Source organism: Pristiophorus japonicus, chromosome 11 (assembly GCF_044704955.1).
Source record: "Pristiophorus japonicus isolate sPriJap1 chromosome 11, sPriJap1.hap1, whole genome shotgun sequence".
Classification (NCBI taxonomy): domain Eukaryota; kingdom Metazoa; phylum Chordata; class Chondrichthyes; family Pristiophoridae; genus Pristiophorus; species Pristiophorus japonicus.
Window position 1 is genome coordinate 118,457,005 of NC_091987.1, and position 11,702 is coordinate 118,468,706.

The window sequence follows — 11,702 nt, forward strand, 5'->3', positions numbered from 1 at the left end:
GAATTAACTGATTTCAGTCAGAGCATTAGTTGGGGATCTATAATTGGCTCGGGAGGGGAGCAAGTATCAGCCAGAGTTCCTGCTTCTGATCGCTATCTATTGACCTCTGCTGGGAAGTGGATGCATGTGGATGTTGAGTAAGGACAGAATCAAGCTGGTGATCTGCATGATTGAGTAGCCTGTCAGCACTCACTCACCAGGCTCATTGGAGAAGACTGGATACTTGAAGATGTAGCAAAGAAATTCTGGAATCCCTGGAATTGCGTCCCACAAACGTCACCACCTTCAGGAGACGGAAGATGAAATTCTTTTAAAACATAATTGCAATTTAGAAATGTATCTAGTTCCCCTTTGGCCTAGCTCCTACATGTTAATGGAGAACACTGGAGGTTTTATGATTTTGAAAGTTAATTACAATAATGTGTAATAGTTTGCATATTAGATTATAAGGCTGGTTTGATAAGATTGGTAGAGTCTGCACTTGTTCAAATAACAATATGCCTGATTGTAAATCAATTATCCTTAGGGACACTATATATTTAGTGCTGTCTATTAATATCTGTGGAGGGATAGATATTCGAGATTTATACTGAATCATTCAGCTAGCAACTTGCTTTTTAATCATTGGGGAGACCAAACGCAGATTGACTGATCGCTTTGCTGAACACCTTCGTTCAGTCCGCATGCATGATCCTGAGTTTCTGGTCGCTTTCTATTTTAATTCTCTGTCCCACTCTGATCTCTCTGTCCTCGGCCTCCCACACTGTTCTAATGAAGCTCAACGCAAGCTTGAGGAACAGCACCTCATCTTTCGATGAGGCACTTTACAGCCTTCAGGACTCAACATTGAGTTCAATCATTTCAGATCATAACCACTGCTCCTGTTTTTTTTCAGCTAGCAGTTCTTGGTAATGTTCATGCCATTTACAGTTCCTCCAGACCCAACTTTTGTTTCTTTACTTATCCCATTACCATCCCTTTTTGCCTTGCCCCTTTTGCTCTTTCATCATTTCATCACTCCTACCTTCCACCCTATTACAAACCTTCCTTCTTGTTTTTTCCTCCCTCACTCCTTTCCCTGCCTCTGTACTTGCTTAAAACCTGTCACATCTCAAACTTTTGCCAGTTCTGACGAAAGGTCATCGACCTGAAACATTGGGCCCAAGTTTTGGGCCGCGCCTAGAACGGTGCAGCCCCGACCTGGACGCCTGTTTTTCGCGCCACAAAGTGCATCTAAAAGAAACTTCCAGATTCTCCGGCTCCCTGCTGGTCCTCTTGAGCCAGGCGTGGCACAGTACGAGCTGTAGGGGGCGGAGCTAGGTCCCTGCGCTGAAAACAGTGCTGGGACCTCTGCACATGCGCGCTACAGTGGGCGCGCATGTGCAGTAGCTCCAGGTGCCCAAAACTGTGTGGGAGGGGCCCGAAGCACGCAGCTCCTAGCCCTGGCCCAATGGCCTCACTGAGGCTGCGTGCATAAGGCTCCTCCCACGCCCAGCTCCTGCTTCCTCCCCCGACCTGACCCGACTCCCGCTTCCCCTACCCCCCTTGCTGCCCCCCCCTGGACCAGACCCGACCCGACCCGCGCTCCCACCGACCCAACCCACGCTCACGACCCGCGCTCCTCCGACCCCGACCCGCGCTCCCCCCGACCCGACCCGTGCTCCGGACCCCGGACCCGACCCGACCCGACGCCACATACCTGTAAATCTGGTGCTGGGGACGGGCCCAGCCCGTTCAGCCTTTCCCCCCTTCTCCTTTCCTCCCCCCTTCACCTTTCCCCCCTTCTCCTTTCCCCCCACTTCTCCTCACCCCCTTCCCCTCTCCTCCCTTTCCCCTTCCCCTCTCCCCCCTTTCCCCTTCCCCTCTCCCCCCTTTCCCCTTCCCCTCTCCCCTCCCTTTCCCCTTCCCCTCTCCCCTCCCTTTCCCCTTCCCCTCTCCCCCATTTCTCCTTCCCCTCTCCCCCCCTTTCCCCTTCCCTCTCCCCCCCTTTCCCCTTCCCCTCCCTTTCCCCTTCCCCTCTCCCCCCTTTCCCCTTCCCCTCTCCCCTCCCTTTCCCCTTCCCCTCTCCCCCCTTTCCCCTTCCCCTCTCCCCTCCCTTTCCCCTTCCCCTCTCCCCCCCTTTCCCCTTCCCCTCTCCCCTCCCTTTCCCCTTCCCCTCTCCCCTCCCTTTCCCCTTCCCCTCTCCCCTCCCTTTCCCCTTCCCCTCTTTCCCCTTCCCCTCCCCCCTTTCCCCTTCCTTTCCCCTTCCCCTCTCCCCCCTTTCCCCTTCCCCTCTCCCCCCCTTTCCCCTTCCCCTCTCCCTCTCCCTCCCCTTTCCCTCTCCCTCCCCTTTCCCCTTCCCCTCTCCCTCCCCCTCTCCCCCCTTTCCCCTTCCCCTTTCCCCCCTTTCCCTCTCCCCCCCCCTTCTCCTCTCGCCCTTCTCCTCTCCCCCCTCCCCTTCTCCCCTTCCCCTTCTCTCCCCCTTCCCCTTCTCTACCCCCCTTCCCTCCCCCCTTCTCTCACCCCCTCCCCCTTCTCCCCCATCCCTCCCCCTCTGCCTCCCTCCCTCCCCTCCCCCTGCCCCCCTCCCACTACCCCCCTCCTTCCCTCCCCTCGCTGTCAGAAACACAGACACTGACAGACAGAGAGTGAGAGACACACACAGACAGACAGACAGAGAGATAGAGATACTGACAGAGACACACTGGGGGGGGGGGGGGGGGGTGGCATCCCAGCACGCTGTTGGAGGACTCCCGGTGCTGCAGATGGTAAGTAGAAAATGTTTTATTTATTGATTTAAAAAAAAAATTATTTCTTTTAATTTTTTTTGATTGATTTATTGGTTGATTCATTGATTTTTTTATCATTTATTATTGATGATGGCTCTTTATTTGTAAAACTGAAGTGTTTAATGTTTGTAAACTTCCCTTTAAACCGCCCCCCCCCCCCCATTCCCTACGCCTGATTTGTAACCTACGCCTGATTTTCTGAAGTGTGGACAAGGTTTTTTCGAGCGTACAAAAATCTTCACTTACTCCATTCTAAGTTAGTTTGGAGTAAGTTTTCACTGCCGAAACTTTGAAAACAGGCATAAGTGGCCGGACACGCCCCCTTTTGAAAAAAATTCTGTTCCAAAGTGAAACTGTTCTAACTGACTAGAACTGGAGCAAACTAAATGGCGAGAATTTGAATTTCTAAGATACTCCATTCTACACCAGTTGCTCCAAAAAATCAGGAGCAACTGAGGCCGAAACTTGGGCCCATTAACTCTGTTTCTCCCTGATGCTGCCTGACCTGCTGAGTATTTCCAGCATTTTCTGTTTTTATTCCAGATTTCCAGCATGCGCAGTAGTTTGCTTTTGCTTTTTAATCAACTTTTTATTCTCTATTCCAGTTTTATTATACAATTTCTGGGAGCACCCAGCTAGTCTGAAATTCACATTCTGATCAGATGAATGTAATTTATAATTCGTACAATAAATGACAGTAATTCAATACAGTGGCACAGTGGCATCAGACAGAAGGTTTGAATGCAGATGCATTTGACATGTCTCCTGTGAAAAATATTTACAAGACCACTCAAAATTGGTACTTATGGCTCAATATACACAGCATTCAAACAAATTGTTTGTAGTTGTGTTTTGAGTAATTGGCAGGTCTAACACGGCCTCTCTGTATACACTCCCCCTGTAAGACAATTCTACTCCCTCCTATTAAAGATATTTTCTGAGTGAGAGTAAGTGTTATGCTAGCATTGCCAGTCAGAAATGAGCAGACTTGGCTTAAAAAGTACATTTTTATGTTATTATATTTTCCAGCATAGCTTTAAAGCAGCATTGACCAGTTTCTGCCAGTGCAATGAGCCACCAATAGAGGTAATTAACAGGGGACAAACCCAATTAACTTAAGTGACTGGCTGCTGGCCAACCCCAGTCATGCTGTAAGCCATGCTTTGACCAAGATTCCCATCAGATGCCCAGAGATCGGTACAAAAGTTTGACTACTGGGCAGCAATGAGATTGCTGAAGTCCTGTGTTATGGCGGGTTCAATTATCTCAACATGGTGAATCGAGACAAGACGACTGCTGTAACTTGGAGCCCAAGGTCGCTAGAGCCCAGGATCTCAGCCAAGGATGACTTCACTGTCGAAGTCACCCTCGCCATGGTGATCTGCAGCTTGGTCAGGTGATACTACCCGATGATACAGGTTACGGTAACTTCATAGACACCGTCATTTGTACTTCACAGTAGATGGATAGCTTTTAAGAATGTGCAGCAGATCCCTTTAAGTGCTGCTGGTGCCAGATAATCCTCCTGTTGACCGCCATGTGCTGGCAACATGTCACGTCCTGTGTGGCGGGAAAGTTAGCTAACCTCATGTTATTGTGCAACATCAGCTCTGAGCTCACCAGGCCAAACAGCAGTGGAAAAGTTTACTCATGTCGAGTGGTCAAATCTTGTAAACTTCAGTGAATTTTCAGCAGAAACTGGTCTAGTTCTATGAGATTACACTGTGGAAAGCATATCAAAATTGATGGTGAATGACAGAAAGTCCTGTCAGAAAAAACATGACTGGGAAAGATGGTTAACTTTAGGATTTTAAGGTGTGAGTACTCAGACTGTTCTCAGAACAATGACAGTAAAATTAGTAAAAAAGCAAAGAGTAGGAGTAAATGGGTACTTTTCAGAATGGCAGGCAGTGACTAGTGGAGTACCGCAAGGTTCTGTGCTGGGGCCCCAGCTGTTTACACTGTACATTAATGATTTAGATGAGGGGATTAAATGTAGTATCTCCAAATTTGCGGATGACACTAAGTTGGGTGGCAGTGTGAGCTGCGAGGAGGATGCTATGAGGCTGCAGAGCGACTTGGATAGGTTAGGTGAGTGGGCAAATGCATGGCAGATGAAGTATAATGTGGATAAATGTGAGGTTATCCACTTAGGTGGTAAAAACAGAGAGACAGACTATTATCTGAATGGTGACAGATTAGGAAAAGGGGAGGTGCAACGAGACCTGGGTGTCATGGTACATCAGTCATTGAAGGTTGGCATGCAGGTGCAGCAGGCGGTTAAGAAAGCAAATGGCATGTTGGCCTTCATAGCAAGGGGATTTGAGTACAGGGGCAGGGAGGTGTTGCTACAGTTGTACAGGGCATTGGTGAGGCCACACCTGGAGTATTGTGTACAGTTTTGGTCTCCTAACCTGAGGAAGGACATTCTTGCTATTGAGGGAGTGCAGCGAAGGTTCACCAGACTGATTCCCGGGATGGCGGGACTGACCTATCAAGAAAGACTGGATCAACTGGGCTTGTATTCACTGGAGTTCAGAAGAATGAGAGGGGACCTCATAGAAACATTTAAAATTCTGACGGGGTTAGACAGGTTAGATGCAGGAAGAATGTTCCCAATGTTGGGGAAGTCCAGAACCAGAGGTCACAGTCTAAGGATAAGGGGTAAGCCATTTAGGACCGAGATGCGGAGGAACTTCTTCACCCAGAGAGTGGTGAACCTGTGGAATTCTCTACCACAGAAAGTTGTTGAGGCCAATTCACTAAATATATTCAAAAAGGAGTTAGATGAGGTCCTTACTACTAGGGGGATCAAGGGGTATGGCGAGAAAGCAGGAATGGGGTACTGAAGTTGAATGTTCAGCCATGAACTCATTGAATGGCGGTGTAGGCTGGAAGGGCCGAATGGCCTACTCCTGCACCTATTTTCTATGTTTCTATGTTTCTAGTAAAGTGTTATCAGGAAATGAAAGCTGCATTCAGTGTTGTTAATCAATTTAAAAATATTGTAAGGGGTTTTGACAAGAAAATTGATAAAAGGCTTTGACTAGGTCAGTAGACAACCATAATAAATTGTGTTGGTTCATTCAATCACCTCCCCAGAAAGCATCCCAACTTCAAAATACAGTCTAAGTTCACCACAAAGTTATACACAACTTAACCATTAAAAGACCTCTCGAGAGTGAATCAAGAAATGGTAGATCTGTTAAACAAATTCTTCATATCAATCTGAAATACCAGAACAAATCAGACTGGGTCATTATCAAGGTCAATAAAGCAACTTGATCGACCTTATTTTTTTAATCCAGATAGATTTTACACAACATGAGTGCTTCCTGAGTTATTTATCTTTATTTCATATGTTACAGTTGCCACATTGATCGGCAGAAAGGCTAAAGAAGCAGTGTTTTGATGATGTCAACACTTACACAGCAGGTCACTTCTGCAAGGTGATTCATATTACTGTTCATTTGAAAGGAAAATTACATTGTATAGCCTTCAATTATCTGCTGGGAGGGGAAGTTATTCCTGCTCTTGTTGGTTTGGTTCATAGAATTCTAACAACAATGTTAAATGAATGTGACCAACATGTTAAAGTTAGGATGGGGACATCAAGTAGAATGATTGGTTATTACAAAGGTCTAACAGAAAAAGTCAAACAGCTTAAAATGTAATTATGTGAAAAGGACAATAAATGGTTATTAGCAGGAGCAGAAATATAGTTATTAGTTGTGATAATGGGATAATTACTCACAATTACAACACAAAAATGGCCCAATTAGTGATGGCTCACAAAACGAGGGGTGTTACTCCTGATCACTGTGAGATAACTGGCTATAAAACAGAGAGTAGGAATCTATGTGGCAGAACCCTGTGAGACAAAATTTCTCTGTTTATGTATTTTTCATATGAACTTTTTAAACCAAAATATTGTGTTCATCGAATGGTTATGGTTTTTGATTAGCAACCTAGAGGGTATTAGTCAAATTCCAGCAGGGCAAGTTGTGAACCAAAATTCAAAAAATCTGCTCGTGGGTGAGCCAGCACCAGGACAATGCATGGTGGCCCCGACCTGTGTGAGAACACCAGCGGCAGGTTGGGGCCTTAAAGAAAGCATACCACTCCAGGGAGCAGCATGAGCCAGTCAGGGAGGGCGACAGCTGTGATATATGTGAGCACTAGGTCCGTGCAGCCGAGCTGGTCTCCAGTCGTCTTGGTTAATCCTTGCCACTGGACCAAGACCTAGCTCTGTCAAGGCCGTGTGGTGGCTGGTGTGCAACGACCATCACACGTTAAAAAAATCCATGCACAGGCATCTTCCACTCTTCAATATGCAATCTGAGACCTGGAATATTAGGTCCTTCATTGAAACACCTGTGAACTCATTGAATTCATCTCTTTTTGGCGTGGAAGCAAGTCATCCTCGATTTTCTTAAGGAACATCAGACACTGTACTACAGGTCCTGGATTATCTGTGAGTAATACCACAGAAGATCTATTAGCAATGTTAAAGAAAGCTAAAGGATTACAGTCAATGTCAGGACGTCCATTATAGGTTTCCCAGGTACCATGGGTCCAGTTTTATGTTCCGCTGTCTCCAGGAATCTCCCTGACCTTTGGAACTGCAAGGTCTCAGCTCAGCAGTAGTACAGTGGAGAAACAAGCTTAAAGATCACATCAAAATAGTCATAGGAGTCACCAACAGAGCACCTCAATTATTTATAGATCATTCAATATGAATGAAAGACACAAAATAAACATTTGCTACAGTGTAGAGAATAATAATTGCATTAAGAAGAAACACTACTGGGAAGTATGCTTGTCGAACCTCAATGTGTATAAAATAATTGAAACATTGTGGCAGTTGGAGTCATCTAAATGTTACTTGTTTTGCCTATTTTTAGCATAGGCTACAATGAATTTTTAAGTGTATGCTGAATATATTTATGTGGTTTTCTTGGAGCTTGGTTCCTCACAACACACAACATGCTTACAGCTTGCCCAGGCTGGAGCAGATTCTGCTGCCAGCTCATGATTCTGTGATTAGAGGAAATCATAAAACACATGATCCACATTGGGACAATTTCCAAACATTGCTTCTGTTTCACGGCACAGATATCCTGCAGAAGGTCTATGATCTCTTCGCTACAGAACTGATAAAAATGGAAACACTCCCGATGCAATGCTGTTTAATTTGTCAATAATGAGCTTAAATGCTTTCATTTATCAAGGGGTTTAATGAACTGGTGCTTATTTTGCCTGAGATGAAGCTGAGCACTAAAACAATCATGGGCTTGGTGGAAAAAATGACATTTGTATGATTTTGAGTTCATTATTGCCATCGTATTTGCAAAATAAAAAGACTGGCTGTTTATTTTACATACTTAAATCAATAAATACATACTAATTAGAGTGTGACAGGTGACACTTTGGGGAGGGAACCGATGAGATGGTTATTCTCATTGTTGAGTTTGACAATGATGACATGCTGTTATCAGCAGGAGTTCTGCATATAATTGAAAAAAGTATGTTTTCGCCGCAGGGAAATGGGCCCAAAGCCATTTCTGCCATTTTTACACCCTCAAATCGATCTGCCCGAATTTCTTTGTACGTTTTGGTCCTTCCCGTGATTTGTCCGTGACCTCCATTTAAATGTATGGGAATGAGGGCCAATGACACTGCTGCTCCGAGTTTCCTGCTTTACACTCACAAAGCACTTGGGAGTAACTTAAGCCCCTATTTTAACCTAACCTGTTTGGTGCGAATGGGTCGGGTCAGATGTAGAGTTTACACCTCACCTGATTTTATGTTCCATTGATTCAATAACAACACATCAGCCCTCTAAGCTCCATGTCAATACACATCACCTGAGTGAATGGGACAATTTTAATCTAACCCACCCGTCGGGAATCTGATGGGATTGAGTGCAGTGCTAGTTTCACAGCCCGTCCAATTTTACTCTCCACCAAAGTTTTTTGGTGAGTATTTGTAGATTAGTCAATATGATTTGATTGAAAGACCCATGCTGGTGTTTGGATTGGGTGCAGACCAAAGGATGGTGGAAGGACTGGGACTGATTTGGTAATAATGGTTGCTACAGGGGAATAGGAATTATATGGTCAAAACATTTCTCAATAACTTACTGTCGAAGAGCTCTTTAAGCTAGCAGGATAGGTGGGCCTTGGTCTTCCTCACCTTCCTCTGATTTTTCCTGTTCTTCATGCTCCTCTGTCTCTATGTCTTTCTTCGCAGGTGACTCGATGGGTTGGCCCCTTTGCATGGCAAAGTTGTAAAACACGCAGCACATGACGACAATCCTAAAGATTCTCTGAGGGCTATACTATGGGGCGCCACTAGACCTAACCAGGCAGCAGAAACGTTGCTTGAGGATGCTGATGGTTTGCTCCATCAGGACTCTAGTGGAGGCATGGCTTTGATTGTATCTCAACTTGGCACCTGTGCATGGGTTTCTGACAGGTGTCATGAGCCATCATCTTCATCATAGGCAGTCCCTCAAATTCGAGGAAGACTTGCTTCCACTCTAAAAATGAGTTCTTAGGTGACTGAACGGGAATTACAGTCTCCGTCACAGGTGGGACAGACTGAAGGAAAGAGTGGGTGAAACAGGTTTTCCACACGCTCCTTCCGCTGCCTGAGCTTGATTTCTGCATGCTCTCGGCGACGAGACTCAAGGTGCTCAGTGCCCTCCCGGATGCACTTTCTCCACTTAGGACGGTCTTTGGCCAGCGACTCCTAGGTGTCGGTGGGGATGTTGCATTTTATCAAGGAGGCTTTGAGGGTGTCCTTGAACGTTTCCTCTGCCTACCTGGGGCTCGCTTGCCGTGTAGGAATTCTGAGTAAAGCGCTTGCTTTGGGAGTATTGCGTCAGGCATGTGAACAATATGGCCCACCCAACATGGTCAGTGCTTTGATACTGGGGATGTTGGCCTGATCGAGGACACCAACGTTGGTGCATCTCTACTCCCAGGGGATTTGCAGGATCTTGAGGAGACATCATTGGTGGTATTTCTCCAGCGATTTGAGGTGTCTCCTGTATATGGTTCACGTCTCTGAGCCATATAGGAGGGCAGGTATCACTACAGCCCTGCAGACCATGAGCTTGGTGGTAGATTTGAGAACCTGATCTTCGAACACTCTCTTCCTCAGGTGGCCAAAGGCTGCACTGGAGGTGGTGTTGAACCTCGTTGTCGATGTCTGTTCTTGCTGATAATAGGCTTCCGAGGTATGGAAAGTGATCCACGTTGTCCAGGGCCATCTTCAGGGGCTAGCCTTCATCTCCATGTAGCCAGCCTCTGAGCCAACGGTCTAGGTGAAAGAGAGGGGAAATTGAGGACTGGCACAGGATGAAGACATGGCAGCTGCCAGGATACCAGGCAGAGTGCTGCGTGATGCACTGTCTGTCGTTACACATCAGTTACACATTCAGTCCTACTCTTGTATGCTCCTGGATCTTTCATTGGAATACACAAGGGTATGTGCATGCAGTCCACAATAAATTGCACTGGTGAATAGCCAGCAATCTCGGCAAAGCCTAGAGCCCTATCTTCATGCTTCATGGCATCCAAAGGGAAGGCAATGAGGTCATTCCTTTTGGCAAAGAGCACATCCAAAATCTTCTTGATGGAGGTGCGCACAGCTGATTGACTAATGTTGCAACTGTCAACTTTATGCAGCCTAGAATGACCCTGAGGCATAAGAATTCAGGGTCATAGTTACTTTCACAGCCATAGGCAAAGACGAACATGGCTGGTGCTGGACTGCCGTTGGTGCTGCAGCAGGAGACACAGCTCTATGGGAGCTTGCCTGATAAAGGGGAGCCTTCTCACATTTTGCTACTTGCTGAACTGCTGGTATGTAGTGTACACTCCAGTGGGGTAAGGCCTCTTGCGAGTTTCCCTCCTTCTACCTCTTCTGTCTGCAGCGGCAAGCCTCTGGGCTCTTGCCCCCTGCTTTTCTTCGTCCTCAGCTTCCAGCCTCAATGACATCTCAATCACCAAACCTAGAATGCCAACCTAATATTTGGTAGGACCCCTGGTCAAAGTTACAGTACAGATTCAGCCAGATAACTTTTAGAAAGATTGATGACAGCACTGCCCAAGAAGCAAAAGCAGTACATTAGTAGTCAAAATGAACAAACCAGTGATTTATCTGAGAGCAGCGGATTATCCTTTTAAATAATACTGGAAATGGTGCCCTCTCAACTGTTCCTGCCCATGATTTGTGGGTCTATTCTAAAGTTGTTGAAAATTATATTTGGGCCTTTAAACAAGCACAGGACTCTAATTTGCATATATTAAATAGGTGTGCACTAATTTCAGGCAAGCAGCCTGGATGCCTAAGAGGAGACACGACCCAAAAAAGGCGTTGGGCGCACTTCTCGTGCAGTAAGCACAGGCGAGACCACGACCCGATGTTCAAAGTCCTAGCACCCAAATTAACATCATTAAACAGGCGGGACGCCCATTGAAAATCATCGCCATGTGGTCTAGCATCCTTGCATACCTGCTTGTTCCTCAGCCTGCTACTGCAATCTTCAACCAGAACTGGCTTTTTAAAAGGCTGAACTCTAATATCTCTGCACACCAACAGATGAAGTACAGAAGCAAAGATGAAGAAGAAAATATTCAACATCACGAATTCTCCCTCAAATAAAAGAATGTTGCTACAGAATAATTTAAAATAGCTGTGGATCCAATAAAGACATGACTCAACAAGCTCTCCCCATCATTTGCAGAAACTTCACAGGCATCACCCATAGTCTAAGTCCCTAATCCCCTACCTCAGAACTAAAAGTTACAGCATTGCCTCTGTCTTTGTGATTGAGCTTACAGTCTCTAGATTTTTCCATGCTAAGAAATCTATGCAGCTCACCCTCAAAGGAGATGGTGACCACCTCATTAAATAAACTGAACT